The 18,811-nt window shown below is 48.7% G+C and overlaps 1 protein-coding gene and 1 pseudogene across 1 annotated transcript in view; both read right to left on the reverse strand.

The window, feature by feature from the left end:
* The window catches only part of ZBTB16 (zinc finger and BTB domain containing 16), a 161,389-nt gene that overhangs the window by 66,033 nt on the left and 76,545 nt on the right, over positions 1-18,811 (reverse strand).
* LOC136662800 (5S ribosomal RNA) lies at positions 7,211-7,327 on the reverse strand (annotated as a pseudogene).

Genomic DNA, 18,811 nt, shown 5'->3' on the forward strand with positions numbered 1-18,811 from the left:
AGTCAGGGAACAGTACGCGGCCTGCCAGTTTCCAAGGCGAGGACTGGGTGTTCTCTCTCCTAGTCAAGTAGATGTGTACTCCAGGCAGGGATGTGTGTGTGTGTGTGTGTCTCTCCCCCCCCCATCAAATCAGCAAAACAAAAAGCGACATTGAGCCAGTGAGAGAGAATCTTGTACTGTGCACATGTATAAGGAGAACTGGAAGGGAGGAGGGTGTGAAAGACGAGGTAGAGAACACAGTGATTGAATATGCAAATAGTTCAAGGTTAATTTTACTATGTGAGTCACCCAGAAAATGTCAGCCAACATCAGTGCTTATTACACCAGGATTTCAGAAAAACAAGTTGGAATATTTATTTTTATTTTTTTTCTGGAAAAAAGCAGAACATCAGGGATGCAGCTCTCAGAAGCAATACATCAAGGACTGGTTATTCAGATTTTTTTTTTAAGCCCCCGGTTGGAGTTAGAAGTTTCAAAGTAAACAGGTCTAAAAAAAATTGGAACAGGGAGGGGGAGCAGGGAAAAGAAGAAAGGCCTTATTTTTAGCAAGTTGCTTCGGCTTGCCTACAGTATAAAGATATCTTCCGATGATTGACCCCGTGGGGACAGGACCCTGTGTGCTGCCAAGTGTCAGCTGTGCATTCGAGAACAGGCCTCATTCTTGGCACCCGAGCCTCGCTGGTGTTTGCACGGCAAATTTATAGCCCCCTGCCTAATAAAGATACTCCAGCAAGGCAGCCGGCTTGTTCCATTCACGGGGGATTCTGCAGAGTCATTTTGACCCTTCTGGAACAAGAGCCGGTTCTCCCCACGGCGCGGCCTCTTCCTCACCCTGATCCTTTGGGAGGCAGGAGCACGATTAAAGTGCCCACCGCTTTTCACCCCTCTTGCACAAGGGCCCAAATTCCCCGCACATTCCTTCACTGATAGAACTGCCTACAATCTGGGGATGCTTGTCTTCATTTCACTGGGGCTCAGAGAGAAAAAGCGCAATGGATGGGGGTGTGAGAACTTCCTTCCTTACTACCTTCAAGTGTCACCAATACAACACCTGGATTCTCTTTGCAGCCTCACAATCCATGGACCGATATCTGAGAGCTTTCTGAAGTCCCTGTGGAGCAGGAGATCTGGTTGATCACCAGGAAGTGGCTCCACTACACCTTCTTAGTTTCTGCTCCTGGGAGGCAGGGTGAACTTAGGAAGGTGTGCCTGCCCTAGGAATGCAGTCACTTGCACACCTGTGAGATGCTGCCATCTTTTCCTCAAATTGTTTCTCAAAGTCTTCTCCTGACCACTTTTTCTTCTCCACTTCATGTAGTTTTGCATACAAGAATCACCACCTGCACACACAACTCTTTGGGCTGAAATCTAGGCATGAATTTGGATAGAAATCAGTGGAGTCGTGGAAAGAATTCAGCACCTGCAAAGTCCGTGCCTGTGTTAGAGTCCAGGCAGGAAGTCCAAATAGAGAGGTGATCACAGGACAAGCAGCGAGATGGAGCTAGAAGTGGCAAAGAGGAAGAAGAAAGTCCAGCCTAGAACCAAACATGGAAAAAGTGGGCGCAGTGTAGGAGGTGGGCATCCAGAACGCAGAATCCAGGCTAGAAGTTGAGACTGCAATAGTGACCCACAGGTGAAGAGCCTCTGGAATGGCAGCCATGTTCATTCAGAGAAGGCCCCAGTGGAAAGGCCCATTCTTGGCCAATTCACCTCAGTGCCATTCTGTAGCCAAGACCACATGGAGGAAACAAGCTCAAGTCCATACCCATTTGGAAGGAAGGAAGGAAGGAAGGAAGGAAGGAAGGAAGGAAGGAATTTATGGAAGATTCCGACAATGAGGTGCACATCTTAAGAAGCATTTACAAAGAGGAGAAGTGATGTGGCTTACATGAGTTGGAAAGGATCATGGACATAAATGGGCAAAGCAGACAAATATAGAGATCCTAAACCCACTTCCTGGGAGTAAACCCCATTGAACACCATGAAGCTTACTGCTAAGTAGACACACAAAGGACTGAGTTGTGAGGGAGGAAGGAAAATTTTCTAGCCACTGAATTTGGTGGAGTTGCAATGGGCACTTGCTCAAGAGGCAAGTGGCCAGGCAAGACAAAAGCCAACAGACTCATTCTTGGCTTTGGAGCAGCAAAGGAACCAGTTCTTGAGAAATCTTCCCACAGTTGAGGAGCGGACAAGGTTCAGGGGAGAGCTCTGCATGCAGGAAGGTTCCAGGTTCAGACCCTGGCAGCAACTCTGGGAAGGGCAAAGAAAAATCTTGTCCAAGCAGAAGTTGCCTGTCTGGGCTGACAATGCTGACCCAGATGGAGTCACCGTCCAATTCAGTACAGTAGAAGGTGGCTTCCTCCAGCAAATGGACAGGAGGCTGGCCACACTGCATCAGCCCGGCACACCAGCAGCTAGTGGTTCAGCTCATTTAAAGGTGGGCCAGGATGTGGAGAGCTGCAACCCTCTTGACTTTATGGCACATTCACAAAACAAACCAAATATCCTAGTTCATATCAGCGGTGGGGGTATGCGGTCAACTCCACTTCGTAATTCGAAGAGTCACATATCCTAGGCCACATGTAGGTCAGGATGTACACTGCAGGGAAGACCCCCCCCCCGACTCTCTCTCTCTCTCTCTCTCTCTCTCTCTCTCTCTCTCTCTCTCTCTCTCTGGTCAGTGGGATTCAGTGGAACAGGCTAGGAAATGAGCCAGGACAATAGAAACTGCTTCTTGGCTGGGATGTGTCATCACCAAACCTCACCCACTGCATTGTCCCAGAAAAACATGAGCACCAAGACATCCTTTCCTGAACTCTTACCTATTTTGCATTCATTTGGGGGAAAAAAAATATAGATTCTCTTCCTCCTCCCTTGGGCTTTTACACTGAAAAATGCAGAAAGAAAATGCAGAAGCAATTGATCCTCTGCCAGATGTCAGCTTCGACTCCTTAGAATAAAGCAACCAGCAAGTCTTTAATATCTGTCTATATACCCCACAAGACATCCAGGGGGTCACAACAGGCAGCCAGTGAAAGGGTCCCAGTCCGAAAAGCCAACAACAGCCAGCTCCATCGCATGCTGGAAAACATGGCTTTGCTATTTTTAGACACCCAACAACACTCTCCATTCAGTTTAATGGCTTTATTGAGGACAAGAAGGGGGGGGGCTCTCCAGTCTGGGGACTTCTGATGTTAGGAAGTAGTAAAAATGTTCTAACTGGTTAAAAATGACACTCACCCAATTGCCTTTGGTGTATCTAAAACCTTAATTGTCACTCCGGCTGTTGGATGTAAAGATCCTCGCTGGTTTTCATAGCTTTGAAAGCTACAGCCTTTTTCTCCTACTTTTTTTCTCTCCATAATTGAGGTGTTACGTTACACAATACGACAGTTGACATTTCAGAAGGGGGGATCCCAAACACCCTGCATTCTGAAGCCTGGAAGCTGCACGCTCACACACCTGTAGAACGTTTCAACAGAACCCATGATGCTTCTTCATCTTTTTTCAGGCATCGCCCCAAGTCTGTTGCACTAAGCTGCTGCTACTGTATTATTACCTGAGCATTATTAAAAGCATACCTGACAACTAAAAATGACATCGAAATTACTGCCTGAGGAAGCGGAAAGATTTGGGCTGTGAAAGAGGCCCTGAAAATGGGGAATGATCAGGATACAAAACCAGCGATTACCTCTCCTATGACTGTTTCAGTTTGGAAGTGGGTCGGAGTGGGACCAATCCACCAAGCAGTGCTGCGATCAGTGTGATGGGGAACCACTGGGGCTGCTAAAATGAGCAGAGGGAAGCTTGCCCCAAACACAACCCTCTTTCGAGGGGGCCAGCCCCACCACACCAAGATTCTTCCAGTCTTTCCCCAAAACCCCAATATTTAAAGGTCATCCAGGATACACTATAAATAGCACCAAAGGACATCTGTAGAGAGATGATAGCACCAAAGGACATCTGTTCAAACTCTACTGCAGGCCTTGATGCCTTCCTCACCTTTGCTTAGGTGTGCAAGTGCCTTCCACGAACCTGCCTGGTCTCTCCGCACAAGGCCAGCTCAGTGATGGCTCATTAACTTTCCAAACGGACTAATTTTACAGTTTAGTAAGACATCGTTTTCCTGCGCCCATTAAACTGCTCCAAACTGTGGTATGGTTTTATGGGGAGAATGGCAGATAAGGACGCTGAGAGAGAGAAAAAGAGGCCCCCAAATAAAGAGGCTGCCAACGTTGGCAGAATCTGGAGCACCGTCATAAGAACTGCATGAGAATGCAAGGAAAGTCCTGCAGGATCAGGCCCAAGGATGGTTGCTTGGCAATCTTGAGTCTCGAAAGACTATGGTATAAGCCTACAGCACCCAGTATTTCCAGGCGGTCTCCCATCCAAGTACTAACCAGGCCTAACCCTGCTTAGCTTCTGAGATCAGACGAGAACGGGCATGTGCAGGGTAGCAGTTGGAGACCCACAGTTTAGAAAGTGGTTCACCAGCTACCTCTAGGAAAACCATACATGGGATGAAGGCTGACACTTCTCCCTCCATTGCTCCTCTTCAAGTGGTATTCAGAGATCCACTCCCCTTCTGAACCTGGAGCCAGCATTTACCTATAATGACTAGTTGCCACTGATGACTCCTGGCTCCAATACTGTGAGAGAGGTAAAGAAATATGTCTCTTTCAACCCCATGCATAACTCAGTATGATCTTAATCACATCTCCGTTAATCACCTTTTCTCCAGGTTGAAAAAAAAACCAAAACTCTGTAGCCTCATCATGTAAGGAAGATGCTGCAATCGTTTTGGCTTCTCTCTTCTGCACCTTTTCCAGTTCTCCTTCTTGAGGTGTGGCACCCAGTATTCCAAGTGGGGTTGCCCTATTGGTTTATACAGGCACAATACAATATTAGCAGCCTTGCTTTTGGTTCTTTTTCTAAGGATTTCGAGCATGAAATGCGTCTTTGCCCTGGTTTCTCACATGGGGCCGGCATTTTCATGGAGCTCTCCACATTGACAGTGAACTGCTATGGCCGTTTGGCTGCCCTGTTCTCCAGTATAGAGAAGCCCTTTGGAGCTGTTCACTTTGGTTTTTACTGCCCTGAATAGTCTGATGTCACCTGAAAACTTGGCTAACCTCACTGCTTACCTCCAACTCCAGACTGTTAATGAAAAAGTGAAAAGCAGGAGTTCCAGCACAGTTCCCTGTGATTTGAACTTCTTAGTTCTCTCCATTGTGCAAGTGCCCATTTATTCCTACCTTCAGTTTCCTGTTCTTTCATCAGTCTCCAGTCCATCAGATGACCTGTCCTCTGATTTCATGACTGCTAAGTGCACCTGAGAGCCTTTGGCGTGGAACAAAGTCAAAAGCTTGTTGAAATTCCAACTACACAACGTGGACTGGATCAACTCTATCCACACATCTGTGGACACTTTCAAAGAACTCTGGAAGGACTTATCTCTGCAGAAGCCAGGCTGCTTCTCTGCCAGCAAGTCATGAAGCACAGTCCTCTGCATGTTGACTCAGAAGCACATCCTGCTATGTTCAAAGGTGTTTGCCCCTATTAAGGTATGCACAGGATTGCAGCCTTTGTGTGCTTAATAAGTTTATCTTTATGCTTCCTGCCAGTCTATTCAGGGCCCAGTCCTATCCAATTTTCCAGTGCTGGTGCAGTTGAGCCCGTGGGGTGTGCGCTGTATCATGTGGTGGAGGAGCAGTCACTGGGGCCTTCTTAAGATATGGGAACATGTGTTCCCTTACCACGAGGCTGCACTGTGGCTATGCCAGAGCAGGAAAGTTGGATAGGATTGGGCCCTACACCAGTGAAAGTGTCTGGCCTGTGATTTCTTGGATTCCCTTTGGAACCCTTCTTTAAATATCACTGCTATACGGTTTTCTTTCCTGTCCTCTGGCATGGACATCAACTGGAAGGAGAAATTACATACTTACAGCATATACACTTGCAGTTTCAGTGAAGACATTTGCATTTGAGGTCATGGATAATGGAAATGTGAGACATACATCTGACCAAACCTAAAGCAATAGATTCAAATGCTAGTGATGCAACATGTATCACCTCCTCCGACCCAGAGGAACTTGTCTCACCAACCAGTGGCGTAGCTGGAGGGGGTGCAAAGCACTAAGTTTGGCAGGGAGCCTCATCTCAGCATGCAAGCCCCTCCCCCTCCCCTTTGGAGCCATTCCGGAATGCGAGAGCAAAATGAAGGCAACGCCTGGCTCCAAAGGGGAGGGTGAGAGGCAGCTTGCATGCCACGGTGAGGCTCCCTGCAAAGCTTAGTGCTTCGCACCCCCTCTAGCTACGCCACTGTCACCAACTCATCTCTCTGAAAAAGTCAAACACTTTCCCTCCTTGCTTCGGTGTATTTGAGAAAGCAAGATATCTACAGACCTATTTCTGCTGGTGTATGTTCTAGTGCTTTCCATAAGAATCAAGAGTGGACTGCACAACAGAAGCAGAAATCTCAACCCTCAAGTGAGGCAATGATCAACAGATATATCAGTCCTGGGACTGCTAGAGTTCCAAGGCAGATGGTCCTTATTCAAGCAGGCTGACTCCTTTTGTGGCTCTGGGCTCTCTCAGCCACAAGGAGATGTTGATTTCCACGCCAATGAAATGGGGAATGTCAGAGTTGCAGGCACCTAACTTGTGCAGGGATAAGTAACCCTGGATGTCTTCAGACACACCAGTGGTTAGACCAATTCATGCAGCCATTTTATACATGCATTTTGTTTTCCTAAGGTCCAGCCTGGGAAACACTCCACACCACTGATCTGAACCAATCATGGTTGGCAACCTTCAGTCTCGAAAGACTATGGTATAAGCCTACAGCATCCAGTATTCCCAGGCGGTCTCCCATCCAAGTACTAACCAGGCCTGGCCCTGCTTAGCTTCCCAGATCATGGTATAAGCCTACAGCACCCAGTATTCCCAGGCGGTCTCCCATCCAAGTACTAACCAGGCCTGACGCTGCTTAGCTTCCGAGATCAGACGAGATCGGACATGGAAAGACTATGGTATAAGCCTACAGCACCCGGTATTCCCAGGCGGTCTCCCATCCAAGTACTAACCAGGCCTGACCCTGCTTAGCTTCTGAGATCATGGTATAATCCTACAGCACCCGGTATTCCCAGGTGGTCTCCCATCCAAGTACTAATCAGGCCTGACCCTGCTTAGCTTCCCAGATCATGGTATAAGCCTACAGCACCCGGTATTCCCAGGCGGTCTCCCATCCAAGTACTAACCAGGCCTGACCTTGCTTAGCTTCCAAGATCAGATGAGATCGGGCATGTGCAGGGTAACAGTTGCAATGGTTTGGCCCAAACCAATGGTTGTTTGTTTGTTTGTTTTTCCTCACATTGTGTTCAGCAATGACCAGGGCTGAGCCTCTTTTAAGACTAAGGCTGCAATCCTATTCACACTTACCTGGGAGTAAGTCCCATTAAACTCAATGGGGCTTACTTCTAAGTAGACAGGCATAGGATTGGGCCCTTACTGTCACAAAAGTATGTCATATCCATTGAAGAGAAGCAAACCCAGTTTGAATCTCAGAAGAAGCTCTAGTCATCTTCCAGTCACAGCCCTTGGATACAATTCCATCACCAACTAATATTTAAATCTGGACAGTAGACTTCCTCCCACTAGTCCCACTGACTGCTCTGGGTTTATACTGCCTTCTGTAGTGTGGGACATATAGTTTGGATCACTAGTTTGAGTAATCTGAAGGAGTTTCTTGGCATTTCACTCTGACCCAATGCACTTGCTCACTCTTGCCTGATCACCAGAGGCTTTAGGCTCTGTCCACTGTGTACAGTCTCCTGGAGTTCTTTGACATGGGTCCATGAAAATACTCCTAGAAGCCATCCTACGAGACTCTTAGCCCAGAGTGCACTTATGCAGATAGTAAGGGTTCTCTCAGAGGTTCCCATTGGAGAAAGACAACAAGATACAGTACAGGAGACTCCGTAGGGCAGGGGAAGGGGGCTGACACTCATCTCTTCACTTCCTATGCTGAGGAGTGAAAGGCAACTTAATCCTATGGTGGGAGGGGACAAATAATCTTCCAGCGAATGGGAGGGGGTCCATTAAATTGTGGACCCCATTTTCTGGTCAGGGAACAGGGCTGGGCAAGTCAGGGTGACAAATGCCATTGAGAGTTGAGAGAGCTTTTGGCTCAAAATGAGGAGGGGACTGCATTGTGCTGAAAATGCCCCCAGGTTACTTTTCGCATCTCCATCTCGAGTTCTGTGGCTGCAAGTTCAGTGCCTGCTCTTTTTCGTGGCGGAGGTGGCCATTTTCCCTCATGGTCACCTGGGAGCTAAGCTGTTTCACCCTGCTGTTCACTAAGGGACTCCCCCCCCCCAAAAAAAAGGCAGTCTGTACCCAAGAAGACCAGGATATCTATTGCTAACAAGCCCCCTCCTTGCCCAAATTTGCCTTAATTGGGGGACGCTTGATATTTCTATCCTCAAACCACTATGCAGGTTCACTTGACCTCACTGGCCAAAATCCCACAGCTGGTGCATCGTGGACACAGATGCATTATGCCTTCACACACACACAAATATATGCACTGAGCCTTTCTCCTTCCATCTCCCCAACCAGGATCTTGACGTCTGCTTTACAGTTTTGCTAGCATAGACCAAACTGCAAAACCAGACAGGGAATAGACACACATCCAGAGATGCCCTCCCAATGTAAGGAGTCCACTAACACCAAAAGACACATGAATCCAACAGACAAGTTTTTGGCACCAATCCCCATTGTCAGTGACTCTGGGCTGCTTTCTCTCCCAACCAGGACTTCATAACTCACATATTTTCTAACTCTGCAGCCCTCCAATATTTGACAGGCAGTGCATATCCTCTTCCCTGATAGCCAGAAACACCACGTGCACTTAATTAAAGAAAATGTGGAGTACATCATGATTTGAGCATTGTAGCTATTGAGAAGGGGGGTTGGGAGGAACTGAGGGTGGGAAGAATATGGATTTTTTTTTTGGGGGGGGGGAAGCCAGCAAAGCAAATTTATGCATTGCCATCACTTTACGACCTAATTAATTCAGTCATTTCAAAAACAATTTTATTTATGTTCCATTTGCCACATCAAAAGTGCAAAGAGGGGGAAAAAATCACACACACACACACACACACACACACACTGCAAAGCTCCCCACACCACTGAGGCTAAAATAATACCTCCAGGCATCTATTTTTAATCAGCCATTTAAAGAGAAAAAAAGGAAGCACCCCAGATTCTATACAATCTCTCTTGGACAGACCCACCACCCCTAGGAGAGAGAGAGAAACAGCCGAGCCCTTCCTGGCTCAGGGAAAGTGCGCCTGTCCAAAAAAAGAGAGGGAGGGAGAGGGAAGAAAGAAAGAAAAAGGAAAAAAAAAAGGAACCCACAGAAATCCATAATGGCCTGAGGCTCCTCTCCAATCTATTTTCTGCTCAGCTGGTTTTAAATGAAGTTATTATGAGTCATTAAAACACCCGCAAGCTTGTGGAAGTCAGCCAATTAGAATTTTAAATTTAGCCTGTTCTCTACCCCATTCCCTTGTTTTCTTCTGTTGCCCACAAGAAGCCAATGGGCTTGGCCTGGTTTTCTCTCTCCCACTCTCTGCCCCCTAACCCAACCTCCCCTCCATTCCCCAATTCCAGCCAGAAGAGAATTTACTGGTTAAAATCACATCCTATTGAAACACATGATGGTGTTGAAATGCCACATGCAAGACATACGCGCCCTCCCCAGAGTTGCCAATTCTCAGCCCAAGACTTTCCTGCCCTCTGCCTCATGGCAGTTCAGTATACTGAGGGTAACCCTTCCATTTTACCCCACACATCAAAAGTACATACTAATTCTTTGTTTTCCATGCAATATATGTTTATTGCATATAAAAATAATTTTTAAAGAGCACACAGTTAAGACACAAAAGTCCGAAGCGGAGTGTGAACGTTGAGGCAAAAATAATTACATCTGAAATCAGATTTCATTTTTAAATGACCACCAGAGAGAGGGACACTTCCGCAACCCTCCCATAAACAACGCAGACCCTGCCGCAGACTCTCGTTGGGTAGGGCACAACCTGCCAGCTGAACTGCAGTGATCCAGAGGCATGATCTAGGACTGAGGACTTCCTCAACACAAGCCCCATCCGGACAAACAGAAGGCCTGTATTTTTCAGCAGAAAAGGGATTTTTGCATTTTATGAATGAAGAAACACAAAGGACACACCTTGACCCTCGCACAAACCTATGGCTCTCCTCTGGAGGCCTGAGCTGATTACAAGTCACTTTTGGACTGTGCCCATCGCTCCTTGCCTAGAGGTGGCAGAAGGCAGGCTGGGGTCTCCAGTAAGTGATCTGCAACAGACCAGCAAAGGTTTTGGACTCTCAATCACTCCACAACAAGGAAACTACATGGTAAACAGTCTCCTTACACTGGCTAACTGCCATGTTATTCTCCTGTAAAGACTGATTAGTAGTTGATTCCCTTTGACCCAATCCTGGTGCAGTTTCGCTGGTCCAACTGAGCAGATTGTGTTCAAACCTCCTGCTCTGTAGCAACTTGGGTGTAGCCTTGTAGTTGTACAGGCTGGTCGTCCCAGCATACAGTTCATGGAGTCCCACAGATAATTGGTTGAGCCACCATTTTGCACCTGGCTCCAATCGGTGGACCCCATTCTTCTTGACAAAGTAGATCTCACAAGGCTAAGGTTTGCCTGCTACCGGTCTAGAGCTCACTTCATTGCTGTCCATGGACAAAGGCATCCCAACAACTGCCTTGTAAGGCGGTTCAGGATTCTCCTCCACCCTGCCCTATTTCAGACTGGGAGGGAGGGGTCAGCTGATGAGAGATGGTAGGTTGACTGCGCTATTTTCTTAGCCAGTTGCGTATGACAGCTGGGTTGGACAGCACCACTGTTGGTCAAGTCCGCAGCCACCCCGCAGGACCCAGCTTCATTCTGCATTCCTCGTCTATGCTAATGGGCTCACGCCTGGCCCTAAGACTGATGATGCTCAGGTGTCACTGATGATATGGCTCCTGCCTCTCAGACTCCTTCCTCACTGTGAGCAGACAGCGAGCCAGGCTGAGAAGCTTCGGCAGCTGCATGCAGCCAAGACATCAATTCTGCCTCTTGATTTCCTTCAGACAAACAAGAGCATGAGGTGCATACATGCACGTGCTCACACAGACAGAGTGTCTTCAAACAAGACATTTTAATCGGAGCAACAAGGGGAAAAAATGACTATTGCAAAAAGGAAAATCAGCATTTGGGTGCAAAAGCAGAAACTACCAGGAGCAATGCCAAGCTAGCCAAAGGGCTGCCCATGTAGTGCAGGGAACATAACTGGCAGGTTGCACAAATTCACAATCATCTGAGGGTCAAATGAGAGGAAGCAGGAGGAGGAAAAAATCTCTTTTTGTTGTCCGTGCCTCGTTTATCATTTGGGTTTTGCAGCCCCCTCCCACCAAAAACTTGTGGGGTGGGGGCAAGAGAAAGCAGAGGTATTACATAATTGCCTTCTCCCCCCTCCACCCGGAAAGTAATGTTCTCTTTGACAGGCTGTGCTCAGAGGGGAAAAAATGACAAACCCTATCCAAAATTCAACAGCCTGTGTTCTGTTTCAGAAGGCACACCGTGTACTGTACGGCCTATAAAACTCCAAAACAGCCTCCAGACACTTCTGCAATCGTCCTCCATCAAAACACTTTGCCTTGCATACAAAAATAAGATACAGTCCTGAACGGAATACACAATCAGCCCATTACAGTACAGGGGAGGCTGCTACTTAGCAACGAGGGGGCTTTAAAGGCGAGATGCACGACAGGATGCTGAAATCTGTCGAGCCTGTTGGGCAAATGATAAACATTAGCAGGTTTTTGTTGGGTTTTCATACTCGCTCGCTCTCTTTCTCTCTCTCCGGGGGGGGGGGGGTCAAAATCACAACACACTATAAAAGCAACATCTCTCTCTCTCCCCCCCCAAAATAGATTTCCTCCCCCCTCCAAAAAAAAATTAGATTGCATCTTTTGCACAGCACACATTAGAACAGCACACAGGGAAAGAGAGCAGAGTTTTAGGATCAATGAAATCTTTAACAGGCTGTTGTGGGTGGACGGACTACCACTATCCCGGGCCACAAGAGACAGGGCAACGTATCCTCAAGGAATCATAGAACTGAAAGGGGCCTAATAGGTCATCTAGTCCAACCCCCTGCCTTAGGCAGGAAATGCTCTTAGAGCATCTTCAACAGGTGCTTGTCGAGCCTCTGCTTGAATATCTCCGGTGAGGTAGAGTCCACCACCTCTCTCGGCAATCTGTTCCACTGCCGAACCGCCCTGACTGTCAGGAATTTTTTTGTCCATCAGGAATCCTAATTACAGTAACCTCGGTAGAACTTTCTCACACAGAGGACTAGAAACTTAAACAAACGAAAAGAACTTGCTGGAATTTGGTGAGGAGAGAGGGAATCCTACATTATTTAAAAGCAGCCAATGTCACAAGCAGGACAAGGCTGCGATTTATTTGCTCAGCATTACCTTTGGCATATTTTGGACTTAGCAGAATTCTGTGGATGATGGAAAGGATGTGAGCTTTGAACACAAATTAAGCAAAAAGCAAAAGGGGCAAACAGCAGTCCGAAGGAAATAAAACGTATTTCATCAGGTAAAGGGGTGGGCTGGGAGGATGGGGGGGGATGAAACAAGCCAGCTGTGCGTCGGCCGCGGGAGCTCAGAGTGTTTGCCAGAACAGGAGCTAAAAACAAGCCCATATTATTCTAGTTCAGCTTAAACTCTCAAGGCTGGAAAAAAAAAGAAGGGGGGGGGAGAGAGAAAGAAATGTATTTTTCATCAGCAAGTGTATAATTTATAAACAGCATTAAACAGTTTGTGTTTTCTTTTTCCTCTCCTCTCCCGTGTCTGAGGCTTGGACAGCGCTCAAGCCTGCATTAATTTCTGCTCCGGGTACAGCATGTTCTTGGAGGCACATCTGCGAGTGATCATAAACTCTCTGGAATGCTGGCAGAACACTCAGACCTGCCGGCAAGCCGATGACATCACTCTGGGAATAAATTTGGGACCTCAACCAAGTCCAAGCTGGGGGGGGGGAGGGGAGAGGGAACTCATCCTAAACAAAACAAACACTTCCTTTTCCTCTTAAAAAAAATAAGAAGCATACATGCCCTTTGCATTGATGCAGTCAAATTACATAGGGGGAGAAATAATAGTGCTTTATTTTCCAAGGAGTGAAAGTAGCACAAAGATTTGTTGGGTTCATTTCAAAAGCACCAAGGACAGTCCTCGAGGGCAACAGGAGAGGGAAGGCAAAAAAGAAACAAGCAAGAGAAAGAGCTGGGCAAGAGTCAAACACCAAATGGATCATTTTAAAGATGGCTGGGTAGATATCAGGGAACAGGCAAACCGATTCTTACTGCTCAGAGGAAACTGACAGGAGAAGGTTGACACACACTGTAGTGATATGAAAAGTGAGCTTAAGAACTTAAGAACAGCCCCACTGGATCAGGCCACAGGCCCATCTAGTCCAGCTTCCTGTATCTCACAGCGGCCCACCAAATGCCCCAGGGAGCACACCAGACAACAAGAGACCTGCAAGGCTTCCTGGGAATTGTAGTTAAGAACATAAGAACAGCCCCACTGGATCAGGCCACAGGCCCATCTAGTCCAGCTTCCTGTATCTCACAGCGGCCCACCAAATGCCCCAGGGAGCACACCAGATAACAAGAGACCTGCAAGGCCTCCTGGGAATTGTAGTTAAGAACATAAGAACAGCCCCACTGGATCAGGCCACAGGCCCATCTAGTCCAGCTTCCTGTATCTCACAGCGGCCCACCAAATGCCCCAGGGAGCACACCAGATAACAAGAGACCTGCAAGGCTTCCTGGGAATTGTAGTTAAGAACATAAGAACAGCCCCACTGGGTCAGGCCACAGGCCCATCTAGTCCAGCTTCTTGTATCTCACAGCGGCCCACCAAATGCCCCAGGGAGCACACCAGATAACAAGAGACCTGCAAGGCCTCCTGGGAATTGTAGTTTAAGAACATAAGAACAGCCCCACTGGATCAGGCCACAGGCCCATCTAGTCCAGCTTCCTGTATCTCACAGCGGCCCACCAAATGCCCCAGGGAGCACACCAGATAACAAGAGACCTGCAAGGCCTCCTGGGAATTGTAGTTTAAGAACATAAGAACAGCCCCACTGGATCAGGCCATAGGCCCATCTAGTCCAGCTTCCTGTATCTCACAGCGGCCCACCAAATGCCCCAGGGAGCACACCAGATAACAAGAGACCTGCAAGGCTTCCTGGGAATTGTAGTTAAGAACATAAGAACAGCCCCACTGGATCAGGCCACAGGCCCATCTAGTCCAGCTTCCTGTATCTCACAGCAGCTCACCAAATGCCCAGGGAGCACACCTGATAACCTCATCCTGGTGCCCTCCCTTGCATCTGACATAGCCCATTTCTAAAATCAGGAGGTTGCACATACACATCATGGCTTGTAACCCATAATGGATTTTTCCTCCAGAAACTTATCCAATCCCCTTTTAAAGGCATCCAGGTCAGAGGCCATCACCACATGCTGTGGCAAGGAGTTCCACAGACCAACCACACGCTGAGTAAAGAAATATTTTCTTTTGTCTGTCCTAACCCTCCCAACACTCAATTTTAGTGGATGTCCCCTGGTTCTGGTGTTATGTGAGTGTAAAGAGCTATCCACTCTGTCCATCTCCTGCATAATTTTGTATGTCTCAATCATGTCCCCCCTCAAGCGTCTCTTTTCTAGGCTGAAGAGGCCCAAACGCCGTAGCCTTTCCTCATAAGGAAGGTGCCCCAGCCCCGTAATCATCTTAGTCGCTCTCTTTTGCACCTTTTCCATTTCCACTATGTCTTTTTTGAGATGCGGCGACCAGAACTGGACACAATACTCCAGGTGTGGCCTTCTCTTAAGGGGGAGGAACCTATGAGCCTAACCCCTGAACCCGGGGACAAGGCAGCTGGCTATGGTGGGCAGAGAGGATGCCAAGGGCAAAGGAGGGGGGAAACAGAGCTGGGGAGCTAGATGGAAGGGGAGACTGAGAAAGTGGGGGTGGGGGTGACAGGCAGGCAAATTCTCCCCAGTGAAGCACACACTTTCAAACTTTTTAGCCAAATGGAAGTAGCTGGATGGATGGAACAATTGCAAGGCAAATGAGACTTGCAGCACAGTCCTATGCATGTCTACTAAAAGTAAGTCCACTGTGTTCAATGGGGCTTTCTCCAGGGACAGAGGGTGTAGGGTTGCAGCCCGAGGGCCAATTCTATCCAACTTTCCGGTGCGGATGCCAACGGGGCGTGTGCTGCATCCTGCTGGGGGGGGGGAGGTTGGTCACAGAGGCCTCCTTGGGGCTGCCTTGGTACTCGAAAGTTGGATAGGACTGGGCTCTCAGGGGTGGAAGGAGATGCATGGCGCCATATTGGAGGTGCTTTGCACCAACAGAAGGAAGCTGATGGAACACGGTGCAGTTTGGTTCGTGCATTTTGGGGCCCTAATGCCTTGTCTGCACCAGCCCCCAGAATCTCACTGCCTGGCTCATTTGTGGGATGCTTCTCTATTCTTGTCACACAAGCAGCTGAAATCGGAGAGGCAGCAACCCCACCTGCCTGCCATGCAGACAACACACCCCTCCCTCCTCCAGGGGTTCTATGCAGAAGCAGGGTGGGGGAAGGAGGACCAGAGGAAAGCAACCCCAGAACCCCAACTGCACTGCAGGAGCCCTGCTGCAGGACCCCAGTGCGCAGACCTCTCGGCTGGACTGTTGGCACAGTTAGCAATAAGCCCATGTGATCGTTGTGAAATGGCGAGTGCAAAGAGAAAGACCTGCCCTGTTCTTCTGCCTTATGCTTTGGTGCAGAAGCGCTACGTATGCCCTCGTTCCTCCACCCACAAAAGGGTCTAAGGTGTCCCCCAAAGCAGGCATGGCAACAAGCCTAGCAACTGGTTTTTGGGGGGCACCTAGACTCTGTCGGTGCACAACCCATCTCCCGAGTTCCTCTCCCTTCGAGCAGAGCCATCACACACATGTGGGTATGACAAGGATTATTCACATGTCTGCTAGGAGGCTCTGCCTGATCCCCTGACTATAGTCCCTGCCACCACCAACACACACACAGACACAGACACGCACACCGTTTGACATGGCCAAAATGCATTGCTGGGCAACTGGCAACTTAGGGCCAAATCTATCCTCAATTTTGGGCCCGTTCCTCACCCGAGCGGTTCCAGTGGATAAACAGAGCCATTTAAAGTAAGAGAGGAGAGGACTGTAGGTGGCGCTACAGGGAGTCCAAAACACTCCACCACTGGAAGAGAAGTCATCAGAGGCTAAAAAGGGTGGCCAGATCCAGCACCGGAGCTGCCAGCTGAGGAGCACCCTGTCTTTCCCAGGCACCAGACCACGCCTGCCACATGCACAGGTGAACTAACAGGTTTGGACATGTGCTGCTTGAGAGTCGTACTTACTCCCTGCACACGTGAAAGAGGCACTGTACAAACGCCACCCTGAGAAAACACACCCACAGCAAAGCAACTTTATGGGCTCCCTGGCAGCTGCCCAAGGAGTTTCTCCACTCGCTCCTCGGCTGGGTACAGATTTCGCAATGCCGCCCCGATACTCTGCCGTGCACATGGCGTTCCTGTTTGTCCGCGGCCCTGCAAGGGCAGCGAGCCCATTGCCCGTCAGGCCCTGGTCAGGCAAGCACTTGGCAGAAAAGGCACATTTTTGTAGTTGTTTGCTTTGCCTGGGGAAATAGGACATGTACCTATGCAGGAACTGGGAGGGGTGCGGAAATAAACAAACTGTGAACATCAAGGATGCACCAAGCAAGGGCACATTCCAGGGAAAGAATGCTGTGCGAGACAGAGAGAGAGTGTGTGTGTCCCAGAGACTGTACAGAAGCTCCACGTGCTGAGGCTGCCCTCCATTAAAGAGCAGCCACTGCAGGGCAACAGCAGGAAAGGCCTTCATCCCCCCCTCCCCAGTGGATGTCCCTGGGTGGCCTCGTCAGAAACAGGCTACTAGACCCCCAAATGCTCCTCCTTGCAGAAGACTTGTACGGTGACATGAAGCAAATGCAACGCATGAAGGAGATACATGGAAGACAGATGGGAGACTCAGGTGCAACAGGGTTCAGTTGAGGGCTGTTCTGTGCAATCCATTTCAGCATGAGCTTCACATTTCACCTTATCCAGAGCCCCAGGCATGCCCCACTGGAATGGGCACCCCACTGATTGTAGTGCATGCACAGAAGAAAGACACGGGCCAAGCCGAGGAGGATCCTTGGCTCAGTGGCGGAGGACGCACCTTGCAAGCCAAAAAACCCCTCCCCCACATTCAGCCCCTGGCAGTATCTTCCTATAGGTCTGTGAAAGACCTGAGTCTTAAACCCTTGACTGCTACTGCCAGAAAGGGCAGATAATACTAACCAGCTGAACCAAGGGTCTGATTCGGTAGGAGGCAGTTCTGCCCTATAGCAGCAGTTGTGACGTCATGTTGGCAACCTTCAGTCTCGAAAGACTCTGGTATCGCGCTCTGAAAGGTGGTTCTGGAACAGCGTCTAGTGTGGCTGAAAAGGCCGATTCGGGAGTGACAATCCCTTCCACACCGGGAGCAAGTGCAGTCTGTCCCTGGTCTGTCTCCCTGGCTACAGGCCTTCCTTCTTTGCCTCAGACTGTTGGCCAAGTGTCTCTTCAAACTGGGAGAGGCCATGCTGCACAGCCTGTCTCCAAGCGGGCGCTCAGAGGCTAGGGTTTCCCACTTGTTGAGGTCCACTCCTAAGGCCTTCAGATCCTTCTTGCAGATGTCCTTGTATCGCAGTTGTGAAATTCATGGGAAAGCCCTTGTGTGCACCAGGAACGCCACAGGTGCATCTACAGACACACACCCCACACACGTAAAGGGCCCCTGCAGCAAAAAGCCATGAGAGTCAGTGTGGATCCAGATGCTTGGGCAATGAGTCTGCTACAGGATGTGAACCAAGAGGGTAGGACTGTTGCCCTGATGCTCTGTTGGTAGACTTAGCTTGTGACTGGCCTCTGCTGGAAGTGGGATGCTGGGCCCACCTTGCCTTTAATTTTTATAACAACATTGCGTGCATTCAATGACCCATTCTTGTATCTTGATCTGAGAAGTGATCCACTCACGGCCCTCCTTTGCTGGATCAGGGCAACCTGTCCTGTACCTGAAATATCTGCACTTTCCCAGCCCAAAGATATGATCACCAGAACTCAGGAGTGAACAAATCCACTATCCCAAAGAGAAGTTTAACTGGGTGCTTTCTCCTCAGAGCCAAGAACCCTGTCCACAGCTAAGCCACTGGCTCTCCTCTCCCTCTCTGGTAGTCTCCTTGGTGGTCACAACCCCACAGGTGACCAGAAAAGGGCTGGCAGCACACAGAGCCGTGCATACATTTGCACATGACAAATCTTAACATCGATTGGATCCCAACCCAATTGCCATCCACTACATACGTGCTGGTCATTACAGGGCAGTGACCCTAACAGGGCCCCATGGAAACTGGGTCTGCCTTGATCAGTCCCGCTCTTTAACTTGCACATTTATCATCTGTTCAGTGGGAGAAAAGATGCATCTTGATCATCAAGCATTGCTGGTGAACAATCAGGGAATGTGCATAGGAGATGAATTTTTAAAACATGTTAAATTAAGCTTACTGTTACCAGCAGAAGGACTCAAAGCAACACAATGGAGAAGGCTAGGAGGGAGATGTGGGGC

Source organism: Tiliqua scincoides, chromosome 11 (genome assembly GCF_035046505.1).
Source record: "Tiliqua scincoides isolate rTilSci1 chromosome 11, rTilSci1.hap2, whole genome shotgun sequence".
Taxonomy (NCBI): Eukaryota; Metazoa; Chordata; class Lepidosauria; order Squamata; family Scincidae; genus Tiliqua; species Tiliqua scincoides.